This window comes from Panthera pardus, unplaced genomic scaffold (genome assembly GCF_024362965.1).
Source record: "Panthera pardus isolate Hobbes unplaced genomic scaffold, ASM2436296v1 HiC_scaffold_15, whole genome shotgun sequence".
Classification (NCBI taxonomy): Eukaryota; Metazoa; Chordata; class Mammalia; order Carnivora; family Felidae; genus Panthera; species Panthera pardus.
The window spans coordinates 83,231,712-83,253,265 of record NW_026526710.1 but is presented as its reverse complement, the minus strand read 5'-3'; positions in this window follow the sequence as shown (position 1 = coordinate 83,253,265).

Here is a 21,554-nt window from a genome sequence, read left to right as displayed (position 1 = left end):
AAATCACCCCGATGTCCCTCTGACACATGATTCTTACCAGGATAGAAATCCATATCACTTTTTCTTCAGATTTCCTATTTCTTACAAGCTCTGTAAAGAGTCTCCGTTCCTTTCGACCGCACACGTTTGGTGCTTTGCCAACTTTCCCATTCTGCACAGTGCTGTCCGCGTAATGCTCCAAAACACTGGTGATCTTTTAGTGACTTTGTTTTCCTATTTTTATATGATCTTTAATTCCATAAATTCCAAACTTACCTAGGCCCTGGCAACCCAAACTAGGATTTTTTTTTTCCAAATTAGGGTTATTTCAGCTATAGATACATAATATCATGATAACTTCACTTGTATCGTGGTTTTAAAAAGAAGTCCAAAATCTCAACCCTTATAACAAGGGCTTACATCTTGTTCAAACTGCAAGTCTATAGTAGGTTGGCTGTGGTCCTCCTTAATCTCCTGCATCCGGGGACCATCATTATCTACAGTTTTTCTCATTTATAAGCTTTTCTAAGTTCTTTTTCCCTATAAAAAAAAGCACCCTCTTCCTTTTTCTCTCCCAAATGCCTCCAACCATTTCATCAACAATTCTCCATCTGATACTTCCTGCCCATTTCTGATGACTTTATTCCTTCCAATACTTTAACGGTTCTTCCATGTGCAATCCTTCTTGATAAGGTCACACCACATTCTCAAGCTGTAATGTGTCGAAAAGCGTGTGCCTGTTTGAGTGCGTTCTATAGACTCTAAGAGTAGAGAAATGAATATGGAAACTTAGTTTCTAGACTCTAAGAAATTAGGTAGGACCTTCAAACAAATGACCTCAACATGTGCTCTTCGAAGTCCTGATAGGAAGGGCTTTGATTTCCCAGGGAAAATAATTTAATACAAGTAAGTTCCAGTGGTGCATATTGACCAGAGTCAATGAGGCTGAAAAAAAGTAAAAGAAAAAAAGTACAAATGCTTTGAGATAATATAGATTTTGCTGTAGTACATGTTTACAAATGGCTCACTGTATTTGTTGGGAGTGTTCTAAGAGTTGTTATGCTTTAACGCTTTGGTTGTTACATCGGATATTTGGATATTGACAATTTTATGTCCTCAAAGAGAATGTTGCTCTGTTTTATTCTTGAGATCAATTATAGTCAGGTTAGTCTTTATGTGTACCACCAGGAAGTCAGTTTTTCCTGACTTCCATGAGGACATTAAAACATTCTAACCAGAGGCGCAGTTTTCCATTTACATATGTGATTGCTTTATCATATTTGTCCCATCTACTAAACTATAAAAGCTATAAGGGTAAAAAACATATCAATGTCTGACTGTCAGTCAAGAGCTGAGCATACGCTGGCCTCCGGATACAGATTTTTGATTACATGAATCAATTCAAAGTATTTTTGAAGGTATTACTGTGTAGATATTAATCTTCCAAGGGGCAGATAGTACAGTTAAATGATTCAGGCATAGTTAACCTCCAGTTGGAATAACATTACTAATAGTTGGAGAATAAAAGAAATGATTTTCCATTTAAGCTCTGCTGATTGTGTGCTAATTGTGCGATCCATTTTGACCCCAATATACATTCATAAAAGCCCTGGCACATATATTTATATGTAGCTGTGCTAAAAAAGCCAAGACATTTTAAATTGCAGACAACAGCCAACCTTACCTGGACGACAGAACGGAATCTACTGACTCATGAAATCAAGAAATACAGGAAGAAGGTTGACTCTGGTAAGGTTTGTACACGCTGGTCCAGACAGTGTTACACTGTGATTGGAAATTTAATGTCTATCCATTTATATCTATCTATTTGCTTATCTATTATCTCTCTCTCTCTCTCTCTTTATCATCTATCTATCTATCTATCATCATCATCATCTACCTAATCTCTATCATCTATCATCTATTTATCAATCATCTATCTAATCTTTATCATCTGTCTATCATCTATCTTTCTGTCATCTATCAATCCTCTCTTCTCGCTCTGCCCTTCCTCCACTGTTCTCTATTTTCCTCTCTCCCTTGTCTCACCTCTCTTAGACTTCCCTACCCTAAGGACTGGCTTTGTTCTCAGGCAGGGTCCTTCAGAGTGATCCGAAAACGGCCCCTGGCAATTCCCACCTTTCCTCCTTCTCACTGAGCAATGCAGGATCAACAAAGCATCTTTTTCCTAAATAGCAGTTGCAAAATCCTCTGGTAAAATTCTCTGCAATTGACGATATTGTGATTCAACCCATGAAGTGACTGGCTGGGATGTGTGGCCATGGGAGGGAGACGGGCCCCATCTAAACTATGATTCAGAATGGGCGACAGGTGGTTTTCAAAGTGGTTGCTAAGGAAGGAAACTTACGTGGCTGCCATAGACACAGTAAGGCTGGTGAGAGGTACGTTGGCTTCTGCTCTGAGTGGTTTCATTCCAGGATCTAACAACTGACCACTTGCCTCATTCATATGCTTAGCAGGGAAAAATGCCCTCACGGAATGACCCCTTTTACTTTTGTCACTCTTTCGGAATGTTTTTATTTTAAAATCTCTTTGTTTCCCTCTCTGCCACAGAACTGAGATTCAGCTATACCTTTTACTTAAAATTTTCTGAATCCAAGCGTCAGGATTTGGAGAGTAGTTTCCTTTTAAGCATATGATTGATTTATGGCGATTACCCTTGCTTGTTTACGCCCATTCCTTGAGGTGCTTGCATATGTGCAGAGCCTTTTCTTCCCTAGAGTCAACATCAACCTAGACTACTGACGGGCTCTAACATCCACACATTATTGTTCTACCCCTTCGTCTAAAAATAGAGCATGCCTTGGAACAAATTATAATGTGTCAATACGATTGCATTTCATTGATCGTTGATTTCCTTTTGTTAGTTAGCTTATAGATGTATTAAAAACTCAAACATAATATGAACACAAGCGCAGCAGACGATATAGAGAAATAACCTTGTCATCTTGATCTCCTAGGGCACATATGATTTAGCTGAGGGCATAGTCAAATAGTATCGTCAGCAAACAAGGCTTCACATCCGACTCAGCATGTAATCGGGGAGATACGGAACATGGAATTTGCAGGAATTCAGATCATCGTCACAGAGTGATTTCTGGGGTGTCCACGTGAAGTAGAATCTTAAAAAAGGGAATGCAGTTTAGAAGTTAGCAGGACGCAGGAGGAAAATTCTTACAGTTTTGACTGTTTCTTATCCAAATGGAAGATTTCTTGCCACGGAGAATGGTGTCCTGATGATAATGGGAAATAGTCAACAGTCTGGTTGACTGTAGGTTTTGCTTAGCTCATCTGATCATGTTGATTTTGCAAATCACAAGCAGATCTAATTCAGGAGCAGTTACATAGGCTATATTTTAGACTGATACAGACTTAAACCAACATAATATTTTAAAATGTATTCACCTATATGAACTATAGTCAGTTTTGTTTAAAACTGTTAGTAAAGATGATGGTGGTGATAAGAATAATGGTTAAATGGCTAATACTGAATGTTTACAACGACAAGCATATTGTATTAACTGATCGAATTATTTAATCGTTAAGAAATTGCTATTACCTGTAAAGATGTAAAAATTGATAATACTGTTTTCATGAGATTATTGATTCTAATATGCTATTGCATCCTAGAACTTTTTTAGAATTTTTCTTTTCTATTGTATAATTTTAATAATTAAAATATTTTTCCGTATCTATTTTATAAAACAAGTCTGTATTTCAGCTTAGTACAGGAACTGCTCAATCTTTAAAACCCAAAAAGAAAATAAATAAATAAAAGAACAAAAGTTTATTTTTCTTTAAACCTTCATTTTGAAAGATTATCTTTCACTCCCTGACTTTGGGCAAATAATGAATTGCTGATTTTTTGGTTTTCTTTCATTTTGTTTCACGTTGTTTGATTATTTTGCAAAAAGTAGTATCACATTTCAAAGAGGATTTCTTGCAGGTATGTCTATAATCAAGTGGGATTTTGCAAACTAACATATCACATAAAAACTTACAGGAGCATTAGAAATTGCTTGTTTTTCATAACTTGTTTGAAGAGCTTGCCTTATAATTTATCAAGTAAAATACAAGTGTTTCACTGATCAATTTACTGTTAATGCTTTTAGTTTCCCAATTTTTGAATTAAATAACTTGGTTTTATGTCAATTGAATACAAAAGAAACAAATCAATACAAATCATATCAAATTATCTATTTTGTAAGGGATGCATAGCTGTGTTTTGTATGGAGGAACATAGTATCTTAATTGGTCTCTTGTTAATTAATCATCCTTTACTCTTTGAAAGCAGCAAAAAGAAATTATACAATATGTGTATTCATAAAACAAATGTAATTTGTAAAAATATGTGTAAATGCCTCATTGCCTTAAAATGAAGATAAGTGATTGTAATTATGCTATTGCCTTGTCATCTGTTGGGCATGGCTTTGAACAGGTGATAATAGCCTCTCGCTGACTAATATTTATCACCTATGAAATGAGATTAGTAAAGACACCTATCATATTTTTTTTCATGAAATTATGTATCAGTGCCCTGAAGAAAAGGCATGGTTCATGCATACAGTCTATGTGTTTAGATGTCGTTTTCATGATCTTTAGTAGTACATATAACAATTATATTGGGTATTTTCACATACACAATAGGATATTGTTTGATAGGGATTATAATTGGACTATGAATATTTTGCGTAAGGTCTTGTATTTTCAGGTAATGAAAAGAAGTCTTAATTTTTTGTATGTGTTTGATTTGTAAACTAATGACCCATCTGAAATCTTGACTTCCAGGATTTCTTTGGAAATTTACTATCGATATATTAGATAAGCCCCATACTACTTAGGATGTTAGAACCAGTGAGATCAGAGCTAAAATCATAATAATGTCTTATTATCCACTTAAATGATTTGTTTTGTATATATTTGTTACATAATTTATAATGTTTCCCTACAATTACTTTTTAAAGATGTTTCTAACACACTACCTCATAAATTTTCTGTAACTTTGTCCACCAATGCCAGGAAATAAAATCTGTAACTACATTACTTCTGGACACGATGTTACAGAATAGTCCTTGAAAAAGGCATACTCCAGGAGCATGACAACCAATTAAAATATGAAAAGAGGGGAAACCTTGTCATCAACGTCACAACCCAGTTGTCCTCATAATACCCTGGAGTGTTCCCAATGCCATTTGCAGCATGGACAGAACTGGAGAAGGAGATCAGCGTGATTCTCAGTGTTCCCTGGAACAAATATAAATAAATAAGTAAACATGGCCCATTGAGCTTTCCATCTTGCCAGCAACATGGAAACCTCTGTTTCCTACGGCTTGACCAAACTTTCGCTTGACGAAACCTTCCGAAGTTTGCTCCCTGACTCCAGGCCCTGACCTCCCTTTTCTGAGACCGTTTACTTTAGAGAACTTGTAAATTCTTCCTCTGCACCCTTGCAATGAAAATCTTAAAAAAAAAAATTGGGGGGGGGCACCTGAGTGGCTCAGTCGATTGAGCGACTGACTTCAGCACAGTTCATGATCTCACAGTTTGTGAGTTCAATCCCCGCATCAGACTCTGTGCTGACAGCTCAGAGCCTGGAGCCTGCTTTGGATTCCATCTCTCTCTCTCTCTCTCTCTCTCTCTCTCTCTCTCCCCCTCCCCTGCTCATGCTCTGTTTTTCTCTGTCTCTCAAAAATAAATAAACATAAAAAAATTAAAAAAAAAATTTTTGGCCAGTTTTAAGACCCGGGGAATGTCTTTCTCAGAGACCAAAGGGGATACCCTTTGAAACGTCATCATCAAGAAGGAAGATGGCTCCCTCATCCTAGTCTGTGTGTAGGTACCTACATACTCCAGCTTGTAAAACTACTTCTGTGATGGAGTATGAGAGTTTACTTTTCCTATAAGTAGAAAACACAGATGGCCTAAGTTTCCCCTACGCTAGCTCTTAAAAACTACCCAGGTTTTCTTTTTCTTTTCAGGGAATTTCAACCAGACTGAGTTCTGGTCTCCCCTATTGCCCTGGGCCTGGGTGAAGTCTTCCTTATCTTTTTAAATTTACTTGGTGCAACTTTTCCTTTGGCAATATCCTCTGCCTCTCTTCCTCTTCCTTCCTGTCTCGGTCACCACCTACATAGGTCTTCTGTTACATGTCCAAATGGAATCTGCTTCTATTTTCTTATTAGTGTTTTCACGGAGTCTTTTTAGAAATAAGAAAATAGCAATCTAACCTTCTTTAGAAGCATACTAATTTTTCAAATGTACAGATTTTTTAAAAACCTGTCATTACGTACATCATTGGGGCTTTCCTATAGGTTTGCCCCATATGTGCCGTGTTATGACATGAACTCAACATTTCTGTAGTCAGAAAATTTTATCTTAGATTTTTAAGTCATGTCTTAGAAATAATGTCTAACTTACAGAAAGTACAATAGTACAAAACACATCTGAACATTTTTTTTACCCAAATTCATCAACTGTTAGCATTTTGTCCTATTGTTTCATCATTTGTTCTCTTTATGCATATTTTTTCCCTCTGAGTTTGTCATTTGCCTTTTGACTCTTTATGATATTTTCTCCTAGCAATTGTTTTTAATGTAAAACCTATCACTTTTTGTTTTGGTTTTCTATCATGTTTAGGAATGGTTTTTCCACTTTGACCTTTCGATGGAAGAACTTCTCTTTTTCTGTTAGAACTTGTGTCATGTTTCACATTTATACTGTAGGTGAATTTCAAATTCATTTGTATGTTTTAGGTGAGGAATGGATCTTATCATATATTTTTTCCAAATAGCTACCTGGCTTTCTTAGGATCATGGATAAGAAGTTCCTACTTACCCCGTATTTTGAGATGTCACCTTCATCATATACTTTATTTCTGTGTCTATTTGTATCATTTTTAGTCTATTCCATTGGCCTGGTGTCCGTTTACCTATGCCAAACTCTTTTAAAAGGACTTTGAAGTGTATCTTAACATCTTCTGAGTTCATCAGTTTCAAGCTCTCCCTTTTCAATGCTTTCCTTGATATTCTTATGTATTTGTTTGCCATACAAACTTCAGTATCACCTTGTGTTGCTCAATCAAATTATTGGTATTTTTTTTCCTGGAATCTCATTAAATGTATAAATCAACTTTTGAGATCTGACTTCTTCTTGATCTTGAGACACATCTTTCATTTTTGAAGGGTGAAAGTTATACTTGCTTAAAAATAGAGTAAACTACTAAGAGTTTTGCGTATAAGATCAGGATGACAAAAAGAAACTAAGATGTTATCAACTTGTGGATTAGATCTCTAAGAGCGCATAATAGTCGCTACTTACAAAATGGTAGACGAGATCTCTAGGAGTGCATAATGGTCGTTAATTACAAAATGGTTAGTAATTATGGTCAATTTTCTAGGTCTTCTTAATACTGAAGGAGAGTAAATTACTTCTACTGCTGTAGAAGTTATGAGGGAAAATTCTAACTACATAAGCTTCTTCTGATTTCAGTATGCCCCCACCTTGGTAAAGGAGGCTTGGGTTGTGTGTTTGTTCTCACATACATACACCCATGTGTGTGCGTGTGTGTGTGTGTGTGTGTGTGTGTGTTGGTGCCAGATACTGCACCAAATGCTATGCATGGACAATAATGGATGCATAAAAATAGAAAAGGAAACGCCTGGGGCACCTGAATGTCTCAGTTGCTGAAGCATCCAACTTTGGCTCGGGTCAGGATTTCACGGTGCATGGGTTCGAGCCCCGCATTGGACTCTGTGCTGACAGCTCGGAGCCTGGAACCTGCTTCAGATTCTGTGTCTCCCCCTCTCTCTGCCCCTCCCCTGCTCACACTCTGTCTCTCTTTCTCGCAAAAATAAATAAAAACTTTAAAAAATTAAAAAAGGAAAGGAAACTCCTTTCAGGCAGTCTCCTTTCTAGGAGGTGAGGTCATATGGATCAAATAGGTGTAAAATTGTGACTTTCTTGAGGAAGTGACTTTTGAACTAAGATGAGGCAGAGAAGTAGGAGATACATGTGGTGAGAAGCAAGGGAGAGAGTTCTGGTCAGCGTGAAGGCAAATGGAACTAGGAAGAAAATGGAGGCCAGAATGCCTGGGGAGCATGGCTGGGGACCCATGAGGAGGTCACAGCAGCCAGATGGGGCGGATCTGCGTGGCTCTTGTGGCAGTCTGTCCTGAAGAAAAGGAGGCCATTACATGGAGCGAGTTCAGGTGAAGAGAGTGAAGAGAGTCAGCTGTAACCACAGATTTAAATATTGGAATAATCATTCTGGGTCCTTTGTAAAGGACCGTTCGGACAAGGAAAACGTTGGGTACGGAGAGTGTAGTTTGGTCATTGCTGTTGTCCAGAGAGAGGTGGCAGCTTGACACAGAGTTGTGGTGAAGGAAGTGTGAATGACACTTAAGGATTTTTTAAAACTAATTTATTAACTAATTAATTTCTGATGAAATGGACACGACTTCGGCGAATGAGAAATGATGAGGCACGGCCCTCGCTTGGTCTTGTGGCATGAAAGGACGGCTGGACACATGCCTGACGGACAGGACAGGAGAGCCCCCTAGGGCTGGAGGGCACGAAGATCACAGCTGGGGGTGCTCCAGGGTGAGAACCTTCAAGCAGGAAGTTAGATAGTGAGTTTGGAACTCAAAGGCCATGCCTAGGTAGTTTCTAAAGTAGACTCCTCTCATATTCATGAGTTTATAGGTCTGTTCATTTTAAATGTTAATGGAGTTTGTAGGAGAACCATTCTATCCACGTGTACTTGGTTGTCTAGGATCTTCCTCTCTCTGGAGGCCTGTGTTCTGAGTCACTTGTGCAAATATGGGAACAATGCACAGGGAGAGTCATAGGAGAACATTTTCCAGTTAGACTTATCCCAGGGCCTAAAGATTGGAGAAGTACAGGCAAAAAGTAGAAGCGTAAATGTCTGTTTAGCAGTAAAAGCAACAACGATCAAACAACAAACAACTAAAACAGAAAGCAAAAACCACCTTGTTTTGAAATCGAACAGCAAGTGGCTGGTTTCGGGGGGCTTGGTGCCCCTTCAGACTTGGGAAGAGTTCATGCTAGACCTTTGACAAGTCATTTAACTTGTGCAACCAGCGAGCTGTTAAATAGACTTTGCAAGATAGGGATTAGATGAGATAATGCCTGAGATCTCCCCATACTTTAATATTCTAGAAAAAAATCATTTCTGGTGTTCTCCAAATATGTCCCCCCCAAACACACTTTGTATCTTAATTTTCAACTTAAATTATAGCATAGTCTGGCATAGCAACTGATAGAGCCATCTTTCTTATAACATTTTCTGTTATTCATTTGCATAAAATGGAAATTATTGAGATTGCTTCAGAGCACCAGTTTTTTCCCTCATGGGTCTATGAGGAAGTATAATGTTCTCAAAGGTAAAATTTCCCAAGAGGATAGTGCCTCATTACCATTCTTCAAAAGCTGTTAGGATCTCCTGAACCATCAAATGTGATTTAAAAAAAAAAGATACGGCATTATTTTTTTGGTAGGTGATAATTTGTTTTAAGTCACATAAAATTATTACTTTTATTATTCATATTGCATCACCCTAGATAAATTAGTAAAACATTTCAAGAATTGAAATTTTATTTATTATATTTCTATAAGATTAGGAGCAAAAGCGATACACCTTTTATCCCAAGGTACTGTAAAGCAGGACCTCACACAAATATATTTATGAAAAAACTGTGATCTGTAAGAAACTTTTCTCAGTGCTTTTTCTCTAAGTATTGCCGACCTCGTTTTTGAATCAAGCATCATCAAAGCTCATCAGTGTTTCGTTAGTCTCCCCCAAATAAATTTACAAATAGTGCTTGCTTTAAGGTCACAGAAATCTTACCAGGGGAAATAAAACACTTCAGTATTTAGTTTATATACCATGATTGGTATGTACCGTACATTTTCTAGAACTATCATATGTCTATTCATGCATCACACTCCCTGGATTGCCACCTGGTCACTACATTGCATTATGTTTAGTTTTGCACTCTACTGTGCTCAGTATGTAATAGGTGTACAACAGGTACTTAGAGATAGGCGTAAATGGTGTAGGGGCCGGGATCATTTCCCTGTCCTTCTACTGAACAGTACCTGCCTGGGCGAAACGCCAGCTGTCTGGTGTGGGAAATGCTGGAAGAGAAGGTGCGAAGGAAACAACATGGCTTGCTCTCAAGGTCCCTTCCAGAAGTTCGCCTCCCCGTGCCTACCAGTCCAAAGCTATTATATCCCAAACTCTGTCCTGTCCCAAACTGCTTTGAAATCCTCCACGTGAGGCCTAAAACCCTGTGAATCCCCTCCCTGAATTCTCCCGTTCTGGGACCCTACAGAGACCTCCGCGAAGTGGTGTTCTTCCGTACCACGAGTGACATTTTCTTGACCCACGTCTCTCGCTGGTGATCTTTTGGGAAATGGATGGTCAGTTATTCTGGAGATTCCACCAAGATCAGATAGAGACACTCTTTTTTTTCCTTTTTTTTTAAGTTTATGTACTTATTTGGAGAGAGAGACACAGTGGGGGAGGGGCCGAGAGGCGGGGGAGAGAGAGAGTCCCACCCCAGAGGTAAGTGTCAGTCAGGACAATGAGGAATTGCACTGGCGTCTTGGGATAAGTTGGGTATACACAGCGTAGTTAATCTGAGAAGCCCATAAAAGAGGTCATAGACTCAAGATAAGAGAACTCTCTTTTCGGTTCTTCCCCCTTTGTCCTTCCTGTTCCTTTATTATTTTCCTTTAATCTTAGGGAACACAATAGAGATTGATTATGATTTGGAGCAATGACTTTGGCCTCTGTAATTTAGAGCTTATATCCAAGAGTCCTTGAACATTTTTGATAGGTGGACACATACATTTATTTATATTTAAATGATTTATGCACATTCTCAAAAATAGGAAAATATTTGGGCAGATAAAAGCGACTCGATTTCTGGCACAGAAAAACTTTATGTTTGATTCTCTCATTTTATTACCATATAAAAATAATGTCAGTCTAATGTAAAACACCTTAGTTTAATTTCTCCTGATTGATTTAGGCTTTTGCAATTCAGACTTTATTTCTATGGGTCTAGTAAATTATCATTAGTTTCACAAATTTTTCAGGACTACAACAATTAAAAAATATGCTTCACCGAATCAAACTGTAAAATTAAATATCTCTTAAAGGAGTTGATCTTATAATAAGTGTTTATAATCCTTCATATAAAAGGACATATGCATTAGCTTGAATTATAACTTCTAGATCTCTATTCAACTTCAAGACTGTAAAATAGTATTAAATTATGTTCACTAATGAAACACATCTTTGGGCACCTAGACAAACATGAAGAAGGGAAAATATATAAACACTGGTAACCAAATAATTTTTAGGTCATTGATGCTTATTTTTAGACAGGGAACAGTTACAGGTTAACATGATGTTAAATGTATTTAAATGACAACACTATTCTCTCTCTCTCTCTCTCACACACACACACACACACACACACACACACACATCCAGACGTTCATTTGAGTCTTAACATTTGTTAAAGTAATATCAAATATATGCTCGTGGAAAAAAACTTAGGCAATTCCTCTTTCCTATCTTCTAGTTTTCTTTTGTGTTGTTTACTTTGGTGAATTTGGTAAAAATATAAATCGCTAAAACAATATTAGATACGATGTTTACAGAACTATTTATATGTCGATAGGATAAGCGATATGACCGGTTTCTACGGAAACTGTTAAAGCTTATTAAAGTAGTAAATTCAATGGGCTTCAATTATATTTGCTTAATATGCCAAGAAAGTTAATACTTTGGGCTAAAGTTCCAAGTTAAATTTTCATCCATCTGATTATGTATATTAAACTTGTGTGTGTCAAAACACATACATTGAAAGTCTATTAAGATCAAATTGAAAGAACGGAGCGCTCGCCTCAAGAAATACTTGTTCCTGGAAGATAAAATGGTGGACCAATTAAAAAAACTCTCGAGGAAGCTAAGTGTGTGGAACCAAGAAACCACTCGAGATGCCACCCTGTACCCTGGTTTCGTGGACTGAATTCTGCCTGATTCCACACAACCCCCCGACCCTACAAGCTCTACCTCCAGACCTCCTAGCCCAGCCTCCCAACCACACAGATGCTTTCTCCAAGTTTTCTCACCTTGAGAAATGACTAAAATTATTCAGGTGACACTCTCCCATTTTGCAGTAAATCTGACAAACACTTTTATTTGCTGAACAATTTTGTCCGACAGTCTTTCGTGAATCCAAAAGTTAGTAGTCATGATAATAATCAAACCACATACAATTTAAATGATACTTAGGAAGGGAAACCTCTATGAAGGACATTAACTAGAGTTATCCAGAAGACAATAGGATTCTGAAATTTGAGCTTCACCAAATTTTAGCCTCAATGATGTCTTTCAGATACTTCTAATATACCATACATGACAATAGGTTAGGGAACTATCCTTCATTGAGACAATCCCTCAATGATATGAAAAAAATAAAGGGTGGAGTTCTGCTTGCAGATATACTCTAAAAACTATAATGTGACTTCTCTGTTACTGACAGATTAGCTGTGAATGTAATTTGTTACCTTTTCTTTTTAAAAAGATTGAACCGAAAGCGAGGTCATTCAGCGGCACATCTGCCCTGTGCCGGGGGTGTGACAGAATGGGAACAGTTAAAGCCCAAATTAAAGTGTCTCATGGTTGTCTCCCAAGTGATTCTGAAATGGAAAAAAAATAAAAGCCAAGGTCAGAAATATGTCACCATCGGAACAAGCTGTCAAGCAGCCTCCAAGGAAACGTGTCCAGATGACTTCCCCATACATAAAGTGAGTTATTTAAGTAAGAGAACACAAGTTAAATGTGCCTTCATTAAGCCCATCGGGGATTCGAGAGAGACATCTTTCTGGGCTTCCTCTGGGAAGAAAGGGTTGGCACTTTTTTCGACTCTCCGCACTTTCGGGGTGGGGATCAAGAAATTGTCTACCTGTTAGGATCTCAAACGGGTCTCGTAATTTGGCGCAGGGCTCTAGGGGCAAAGCGTGGCTGCTACGGCGTGAGCTGGCCGGGTTCCCTCCAGCCCAATCTGCCAGACCACTAAACCCAGGCAGTTCTGACTCAGACAGGCCCCCCTCGGGGACAGACCCGTCAGCCACCTGCTTGCTCGCGGGTCGGTTTCCTCCTTCTGCCCACGTTTTGGTGTTAAGCCTGTGAACATGAACTAGTGAGTTCCCAAATCTGCAAGAGTTGCCGTCACAAAGGTTTAACATTTGTCTCCAACGTGGGATTCGATCATCTTAGGGTTGATTGTTTAAATGTTTATAGGAAAAGGAAGACAGAATGACAGTTTTTATAGTAACTGAGGGAGTGGGTGGTAAGCAGATCATTTGCTGATCAGGTTCCACAGTGCGCACACTTCCTGTCCAACTTGCGGAGACAGAAAACTGGAAAGGAGGCAAGGTGCTGTGGATTTAAACAGAGGGCCAAGCAGACCTTGGAACCTAAGATGCCACGGCTACACGTCCACAACTCTATCTCGACAGACAGTTAAAACCTTGTGTCTGGGCCACGCAGGCTTAGTGCCTCCATAAAAGGGCCTTAATTAAGTTGCCGTGGAAAGCTATGATTTTGTGTTTTTATCAAAGGTTATTATACAAAACAGCCACATGAAGCAAATTTCCGTATCTTCAGCAAAATTGCAGGTCGAGACATTACCCATTACACTAATGTCTCTTATAAGATTTTGCACAATAAATTTTGTAACAGTTAATGCCACGTGTATCTACTTAACTTGTAACACACACGCACAAACAGAGTCTGGTTTTCGTGTTTGTTTTTTGAACGAAAACCACATAAAGCTATATTGTAGTTTTATCTTATCTACTCGGGGAAAAAACAAATTAAACTGAATTGTTTTTCCTCCTGGGCTCCTAATGCTATGTTCGCTAATACCATTTTCTTGTTTTTACTTTTATTTGCTCAGCTTTATGTGTGCACTGTAAACAAATGTAAATATTTTGGAGGTTTCCAAGTAATACATTTTCAGAGGCTCGTTTTGAATCGGTGACAGTGACACATACACATTACAGATTTACTTGTGGCTGAAGAGGCTGAGCATCCAAGGCGTTAAATTAGCTTGCCCACACTCAAATGGGCAGTGAAGAGGAAAGGGGGAGCTCTGATGTGTCTGTCTAAGCAGATCTGGTTTCCTTTGTTTTACGCCACACTTACCCCTAGAGAGGGAAGGAGGTCAAGCACCCTGTTTTCTTTTACTTTTTTAAATATATTTTTTAAAGTTTATTTATTTACTTTGAGAGAGAGTGAGCAAGCAGGGGAGGGGCAGAGAAAGAGGGAGAGAGAGAGAATCCCAAGCAGGCTCCACATCGTCTACTGATGTGCCCAACACAGGGCTCGAACTCACGAACTGTGAGATCATGACCTGAGCCGAAACCAAGAGTCGGATGCTTAACCTAGTGAGCCACCCAGGTGCCCCAAGCACCCTGTTTTAAATGATCTTCCGTCGGGGCGCCTTTAAATGACCGTCGGGGCGCCTGGATGGCTCGGTCAGTTGGGCATCTGACTTTGGCTCAGCTCATGCATGGTCTCACAGTTTGTGAGTTTGAGCCCCACACCAGGCTGTAAGGCAGATCCTGCTTCTCATCTGCTGTCCCCTTCTCTCTCTGCCACTCCTCTGCTCTCTCTCTCTCTCTCTCTCTCTCTCAAAAATAAACACTAAACAAACAAACAATCTTCCTACTGTCTCTCTCAGTGCCTAAACTCGTCTGCTATATCCAATTGGGATTTGGAGGCTTTCTCTATCTTAAATGTGTATCCCACAATGTGGAGAACACCACCTTTGCAGGCTAAGGACATGGGCTAGACGCGTCAGCTGTGAGAGAGGCCCCCGAGGAGGAGAGAGGTATCGAAAGCTATGTGAAGACAGAAGGAAGGGACATCTATTTCGAAAAGAGGTTTTCTAGTGTTTATCCGTCAGTGGTTTGCAAACCACACACACCGCACACACACACACACACAGATAAACATGTTTTTGAAAATATTTTTGATATCTAGGTTATTAATATTGTGATTTTTTTCTGAAACACTTTATGAGAATAAAATAGAAAGCATTCAGGAGCATCGATCTAGAAACATGACTGCAGATGAAAAAGCAGCTCACTGTTCGAGACCCTACGGTTAATGATGATGAAAGGTTTGTAACTACCTGCAGGAGATCAGTATCCTTGATGGTGAACCCCGATGTACAGTTATTAGAGAGGTTTATAGAGATTTCCCTCGGGTGTAATGTATTCTATACAACACAGGAGAGATTCAAAATATGCCTTGTCCCAAGGGGAAATGTAAAGAAAAACTAAGAAGAGACACCCGCTGGGACACCTGGGTGGCTCAGTCGGTTAAGCGTCCAACTCTTGGTTTCAGCTGAGGTCATGATCTTATGTTTCGTGGGTTCGAGCCCCACATCTGGCTCCCTGCTGTCAGTGTGGATCCTTCTTGGGATTCTCTCTCTCTCCTTCTGTCTCTGGCCCCTGCTTGTACTCTTTGTCTAAATAAATAAATAAATACATAAATACATAAAATTTTTTAAAAGAAGAGACACCTACCTTTTGGCCTTAGGCATTCATGAAATGTTGTGTTACTTGCAACATTAAAAAACGAAACGACATACTTCGGGGTCGTGATCAAGGATTGGAGAGCCAGCTGTCTGGGGAAAGGAAGACAACTGGCGTGTATCATATCATCACCGAACAAAAGTGAAGTGTCGGTTATGACGGCAGTCACCAAAGCAATGACAACATTGACAAACGTGTGACATTTAAGAAGGGAAAAGAAATCAGGATGGTGAAGAAAAGGAAGATGTAACATTATAACTGCCAAACGAAGTGATGTTCAGACCCTCCCCCAAAGAAATGAAAACATGTCAGCAGATTTGAATTTCAATGAGCTCAGAGCTATCTGCTATTACAAGGAAACAGTGTATTTTCTGCCCGATGCACCAAGTTACTGCTGCCGGCTTTGGAATCGTGCACGGAGGAGAGATGATTCTGTAAAATTCAAATGAATCAACTTTTGGGAGAAATAAACAAGCCATTGAAAGGATCCCAAATTCAAGTCATGTATTTTTAATTTAGAAGAGAAAATCCGGGCATATACATATAAAAAGTACACTTATGGTAGATGAAACTATGCATTTAAGAGAACCTGTCGTTTCTTGTCCTCTCATATTACTAAAACACAGTATTTCCAGAAACAGGTGAATTAAAAATGGAAGCCACGTTGTATTTCAAGTGGGAAAATAAAATCGGAAAATACGAGTTTCCAATGAGCATTTGCATATGGACACAGGTACTCGGTTTCTATTGCTACCTGACAAATACATACCCACAAGCTTAGTTGCTTAAAATGACATCTAATGATTATCTCGGTTTATGGTTTGGCAAGGTCCGGTTCCCAGGATCTTCCAAGGATACACTGTTTTCCCCTCCCCTTTCCCCTCCTCTGCTTTCCTGCTTAGCACTTCTCAATGTTCATGTGCTGCATAGTGTACTTATATACTTTTCATTGTCTTCCTCCACGGTTGACTATACATTCCAAGAAACAAGGATTTTTGTCCCTTTTGTTCATCACCCTGTATCTCTGACACCTCGTCCAGTCCCTGGCATATAATAGGTACTCAGTAAGTATTTGTAGAATGAAAAGAAGAATGATCCAATCAATGAATTAATCGTTGTGTTGGATGGGACCATGAGGAAAAGTAAAAAACGTGTATCATTGTTGGTGATGGAAGTGAGAAGTCATAGTGGCACTGAGATCTGGGCAGAGCCTTTAATTCCCTCTTGGTCTTTGCTTTATTGTACAAAACACAAGGGATTTGTTAGGAGGAAATTCTGTTCTTCTCTCTGTGCTAAGCCCACCATTGTCAAGTCCACGTTTACCTAATCTACTGTCCGTGTGCAAGCTCCTCGGGAACTTCCCAGATGTAATCTGAAATTGTCCCCATACTTGGAGGGCAGGGAGAGCGCGAAGAAAGAGACAGGCCATCCCAGGTTGGTAGATGGCAGGTTTCATGAACAAGGGCGCTTACGTACAAGACAAGTCTCTGGTGCCTGAAATGAGTAGATCTCTGCACCGCCCACCACATCTTGAACGTTTGTAAGGTCTTGACTGGATCTGGTCGTGTTCTCTGTCCATATGGTCTCCACACCACATCACTGTCTCAAGGCTGTACAGGTAGGGCAGCCTCTGGGAGCAGGGAAGAAGAGTGGAGCCCATATTCCAAGGACAGGGAAAGGGGTGAGAAGCCCCCAATATTTCAGGTCAAGCTCATGGGTCAACCAATGATCGCAAAATCTCAATGACATTCCCCCAAACCTACCCTCCTCTGACACACCATGGGGCAGTGACTTATCTGACTAGTCAGCATTTAGAACATCAAACCGATGATATTTACTACTCAGCAGGGACGCAAACCTGAACACGGGTAATAGTCCTGCCCACCGATCTTTTCCTTTGCATGTGGAACTAAACACAGGGCCCCTGGAGTCCCTTCCTGTGCTTTGCTTGAAAGCTGTACAGGAAGAGCATCAACACGTAGATGGGGGGAGGATGGAGAACATACTCAGGGTTCTAACCTAAGCCACACGCTCAGATCAGCTTTGCCAGTGTGATTATCAGTCGTGCATGTCCTTGCCTGGATAGCATCACCAGAAGACGGTGTTTGTCGAGTCTGATGAGGGAAGCCCTGGGCCCCTCCCTGGCCACTGGACGGTGGAACATATTGGTTAAACCAGACCCTGATCGCCAACAAAGATCTTTTGAAAACATTTATGTTATTGACCATTCCCTTTTCATATAACACGCTCCTGAATTACACACTCCTATAGCATAAAAAGTGGACTCATCGGCCAACAGTGGCTAAGAGATGCGTTTCTCCTTTTTTCAAAAATTTATTCAAATTTTTTTAATGTTTATTCATTTTTGAGAGACAGAGAGAGACAGAGTATGAGCAGGGAGGGGCACACACACACACACACACACACACACACACACAGGATCCAAAGCAGGCTCCAGGCTCTGAGCTGTCAGCATAGAGCTGGATGCAGGGCTCGAACTCATGAGCTGTGACATCATGACCTGAACCAAAGTTGGATGCTTCACCAACTGAACCCCCCAGGTGCCTCTCCTTGTAAAATGTAAAAAGCTAAAGAACTATTTATAAATCAGCCACCTGAATATATCAGGGGGCTTCTGCCCTCAAAGTATGGAAAATGTAACACTTGCTTTGAAAAATCACTAGAGTTGGGAAAAATAACAGGGCAAACAGATAACAAATTGAAGTTCCTTCTGGGTTTTTCTGCAAGTATTGAAAAATAGTACAACAGTGCGTAAAAGGGTCCTGTGGTAGCCCCAAGCAGCAGATGGGTTGGATGACAGCATTTCCAAACATAACCGATGACCCATCTCTCTCTTTCTCCCCTTTCCTCTCTAGTTAGTGGTCCAGTCTGTCTATTTGAGAATGTGTCGTATGGTGAGGACAATGTTTGGGATAGAATAAAATGACACAATGTCTCACTGATGCAGGCCATGGGGAAAACATAATATTCCTTTATATATTATGAGTGAGACAACAAATAAACCAACAACACGGCACTCCCCTCTCGAAGAAACTCCATACAGGTGAAGTAGATTCTTCTCAAGCTCCTTAATTTCCACAAAGGGCCTGGGAGGTGGCAGCTGCCTTGAGGAGTTCAGCGGGAGTCAGGGGTTTGGTGGGCATGAAGGGGTGCTCCCGGACCTGGGGATCTTCCGACACACTCTGCACAGCCCAAACTGCGCTGGGAAGGGACCTCGGGCCACTTCAGTTCTCCTGTGAATGGACAGTACCCAGGTTTCATTAAAGGGCCCCGATGTGCCACGGATGAGGTGACAGATGCTTACCCCTTTCAGATGATCTCCCGGGAGCCTTCCAGAATGCTCCCACCTGCCCCTGCGCTTTTGCCCTTCTCACAAACTGCCACCTTCACAGACTCAGAATGATGAGGCAAAACACCCGCTGCTTCCCTCTGCTGTGCCCTGGAGAGACTCGAGCTTCTGGAGCATCCCCGAGGCACCGTGAGGCAAGGGCATGGCTCCATCAGCGTAAGGAAATAAGCCAAGAAACAGACGTGTTTCTCCATTCGCATCGTTTTCTGTGCTCAGATCCAATCAGTCAGATTTGCAGAAAATACTTGAGAAAGACTACTGAATTTGGAACGTTTGTATACCTTTACACATCTAACAATAAAAGAGAAAATAAGTATGGCTTTAAATGTCCCCAAGTATGAAATTGAGAGTTTAGATTTCTTTTTTTTTTTATATGAAATTTATTGTCATATTGGTTTCCATACAACACCCAGTGCTCATCCCAACAGGTGCCCTCCTCAATACCCATCACCCGCCCTCCCTCCCTCCCTCCCTCCCCCCATCAGCCCGCAGTTTATTCTCAGTTCTTAAGAGTCTCTTATGCTTTGCCTCTCTCCTTCTCTAACTTTTTTTCCACTTCCCCTCCCCCATGGTCTTCTGTTAAGTTTCTCAGGATCCACATAAAAGTGAAAACATATGGTATCTGTCTTTCTCTGCATGACTTATTTCACTTAACATAACTTATTGAACTGGTGACAAAAATAATTTGGATGCTGAATATTAAAATAATTCATTCATCAAGGCACTATTTTGTCAAGTTCCAAGGGTTTTTATAACGTCCTGAAAGCTGATTCTTTACTCTTCATTTTTGGTTGCGTTACATAAGAGAACTATATTCTTTTAGGAGATTACCCTCTCGTGTGTTTCTAATTGTGAGTTTACTTGTTGAAGGAAGGAAAATGCAAATCCATTAATTTTCTTCTTGAAGGATGCTTGTGGATTTAAGGACAAGGAACAGATATTCTCTTTGAAACATTTAAAGATGCAAGCCCAAATCAACCTCATTTGTAAAATCTTGATTAATTGGATACATTTGTTTTTCCTGTTGAGGGACAAAGCATCAGGATGAAGTATGATAGAATAGAGTTTTAGCATACATGTATGAGCCTGAGTTCTAAAACATCAGAATCACCTTAAGGACCTAAGAAAAGGTACAGTCCCTTAACCCCCCACCCTAAAAAAGAGTCACAGATATATCATATTATATGTATATGTATACGTAGTGTTTGTGTGATCCCTTTTTCATTCGTGATTTTATCTATTTGGTTCATCTCTCTTTTCTTTTTGAGAAGTCTGGCTAGAGGTTTATCAATTTTGTCTATTCTTTCAAAAAAAAACATCTCTTAGTTTCATTGATCTGTTCTACTGTTTTTGTTTCTTTGTGTTTTGGATTCTATGTTGTTTATTTCTGCTGTAATTTTTATTATTTCCCTTCTTCTGTTGATTTCAGGCTGCATTTGCTGCTGCCTTTGTAGCTCCATTAGGTGCAAAGTTAGACTGTATATTTGGGACTTTTCTTGCTTCTTGAGATGGGCCTGGTTTGCAATGTATTTTCCTCTTAGGACTGCCTTTGTTGCATCCCAAAGGGTCTGGACTGTCATGTTCTCATTTCCATTTGATTTTATGTATTTTTTAATTTCCTCTTCAATTTCCTGGTTAACCCTTTTATTCTTTGTAAGATGTTATTTAACTTCCATGTATTTGAGGTCTTTCCATTTTTTTTTTTTTTTTTTTTTTTTTTTTTTGTGGTTGATTTCAAGTTTCATAGCGTTATGGTCAGAAAACATACATGGTATGATCTCAATCTTTTTGTGCTTATTGAAGACTAATTTGTGACCCAATATGTGATCATTTCTGGAGAAGGTTCCATGTGCCCTTGAGAAGAATATGTATTCTGCTGCTTTAGGATGAAATGTTCTAATATATCTGTTAAGTCCATCTGGTCCAATGTGTCATTCAGAGTCATTGTTTCCTTGTTGATTTTGTGCTTAGATGATCTGGCCATTGGTGTAAGTGGAGTATTAAAGTCTCCTACAATTATGGTATTATTATCAATAAGTTTGCTTATGTTTATGATTAATCGATTTGTAAATTTGGGAGCTCCAAGTTGGGGGCATACATATTTACAATTGTTAGCTCTTCCTGATGGATAGACCCGTGTGTGTGTGTGTGTGTGTGTGTGTATACATAAATTCCAGCAAGTCTTTACATTTGTGAATCACTAGGATAAAATACATGACAATAATCCAGTTAAGAAGTTATCTGCCAACTTATATGTAGCAGAAAATAAAGTAATCTCAAATGGGGAGAAAATGAAATGAATCATGTTTGCACATCGCTTTACTCAAATACATCCATGCTCATGGAAAGATGTCTTTTAATAATGTATCTAACCATGCAAACACAGAAAACCATGACAGCATTTTACTGAGCACTACTGTTGAGGAGAACAAAGGCAAGAGAAATGCAGATAAAATTAAATTTCCTTACAACTTGCAGCCCATTGATGAATACCTGAGATATGAAGAGTATGACATTCTTCCAAGAACTCGTGGCTACCTTAA